Raw genomic sequence first — 2,147 nt, forward strand, 5'->3', positions numbered from 1 at the left:
GAAGAATTTTTTAGAGAGAAAGAAAACACAATTCAACCCCCCCTTCTTGTGTTTTTCTCACCTTCAGATTTCTTCAACATATCCGACAGGTTGGATATCAGAACGATCGGCTAACTTCAATGTTGTTTTGGTAGGTTTTAACTCCCCTATTCCCAGCCTTTTAAAGAGGGGTAAGGGCAACAGACTAACACTATCTCCTAAATCACATAAGGCTCGATTTAAGGTTTCACTCCTTATCATACAAGGGATGGCAAAACTTCCTGGATCTCTAAGCTTTGGAGGTGGCTTCTTGATGGTTGCACTTATTTCTCTTGTCAAAGCTATTGTCTCATTTTGCTCTATAGCCTTTTTCTTTGAAAAAATGTCTTTTAAAAACTTGGCATATAGAGGCATACGAGACAAAGCTTCAGCAAAGGGAATCTGAATGCAAATCTTTTTAAGTATGTTTAAGAATTTATTAAATTGAGCCTCCAAGTTAAGCTTAACGAGCCTTAATGGGGAAATGGCTTTGTTTTCTTCATGTGATTTCTCTATCGCATCCTTCTCACCTAGAAGCTTAACAATCTCTCCCTTGACACTTTTGGCTTTAGAAACGGTCTCTTTTAACCTACTACCCCCAGGAGAAATAGCATTGACATGAGCTTTGGGGTTTGTTTCAGGTTGACCGGGAAAGACTCCTGGTGTTTGAGAAGAGGTGGCCACTTGTTGGACCACTTGGGAGCTTTGGGTTTCGAGCATCTTGGTGTGTGTGGCGATAGAATCAACCTTAGTAGTGACTTTGGAGAGAGAGTCGTTCAGAAATCCCGTTTGGTTTTTCAGTTCTTGAAGTTGTTTATTCTGATTCATCATGCAATTTTCCAACAGAATTTCCAAACTAGATTTCTGAGCCACCCTCTGGTTGTTTGTATAGCCAGGTGGTGCTACTTGCCTATAGGAACCTTGAGGGTTTTTGTAAAAGTTTTGATTTGGCCTCGTTCCTTGGTTGTATTGTGCATAATTCATTTGCTCAATACTATTAGTAGCACTATCTAACTGTCAATCAACACCAATATGACCAAATATACCACAGATTTCACAAGGAGGAGATGTAGGTGAAGGTGTGACAGCATTAACATTAAGTTTTTCAAATTTTTGAGTTAAGGCATCAACCTTAGCAGCGAGGTGATCATAATCGGAGAATTCGTACATACCTGCCTCCTTTTTGGAGAGTGTAGAGGTGGTGATGGCTCTTTCGTTGGTCCATTGGTAGTGATTCTGAGCCATGTCTTCAATCAATGTGTAAGCCTCCGTATAGTTCTTGTTCATTAGTGCTCCACCTGCAGCTGCATCAACAGACATCTTAGTGGTATATGTTAGGCCATTATAAAAAGTGTGGACTGTGAGCCACTTTTCTAGACCATGGTGGGGACAAAGTCTAAGCATTTCCTTGAAACGCTCCCACGCATCATAGAGAGACTCCCCATCTTTTTGGTTGAACCGCGCGATTTGGTCTCTTAATTTGGTGGTTTTGGAAGGGGGAAAGAATCGGGCAAGGAATGCTCGCCTCATTTGATCCCATGAAGCGATAGAACCAACTTATAGGGAATGGAACCAAGCGCTAGCTGTATCCCTTAAGGAGAAGGGAAAGAGATGAAGTCTTACGGCTTCTTGGTTCTCTTTTATGGTGCCACTGAGTCTAAGGAAGGAAGAAATATGGAGATTTGGATCCTCAGTGGGTGATCCAGAAAACTGATTTTGCTGCACCAAATTGAGTAGTGCAGGCTTGATCTCGAAATTGTTACCCTCAACCGTCGGGTACACGATAATAGTTTGTGGCTCTTCCGTTGAACGAGTAGCATACTCTTTGAGAGTGTGTTCAGCCATAGCAATATTATTTTGTGCCTCTCTCTTTTTTTTATGCAAATATCTTTCAATCTCAGGAATAAATTCTCCTAGACTTTTACTTCTTCGCATAAGAAATCGAGAACCCAAGAAGTTAATGGTAACAGAAAGAAAGAAGTAGAAGAAAAGAGGGAGAAGAAAGAGTTCTAATCACAAAGAAAGAGTTAATTAAATTAGTTAACTCCCCGGCAGCGGCGCCAAAAACTTGATGAGATAAAACCGCAAGTGCACGGTTTTACCGAAGTAGTATGAAAAGAGTATCGTTC

At 40.9% G+C, this 2,147-nt stretch overlaps 1 non-coding gene across 1 annotated transcript; it reads left to right on the top strand.

Annotated features, from left to right (window-relative positions):
- Window positions 1-1,393: 1,393 nt before the first annotated feature.
- LOC112420624 (small nucleolar RNA R71) lies at window positions 1,394-1,500 on the top strand. Its single transcript, XR_003010797.1, has one exon. It is a non-coding gene; the product is annotated as a small nucleolar RNA R71 (small nucleolar RNA).
- The last annotated feature ends 647 nt before the right edge of the window (window positions 1,501-2,147 follow it).

Source organism: Medicago truncatula, chromosome 3 (genome assembly GCF_003473485.1).
Source record: "Medicago truncatula cultivar Jemalong A17 chromosome 3, MtrunA17r5.0-ANR, whole genome shotgun sequence".
NCBI lineage: Eukaryota > Viridiplantae > Streptophyta > Magnoliopsida > Fabales > Fabaceae > Medicago > Medicago truncatula.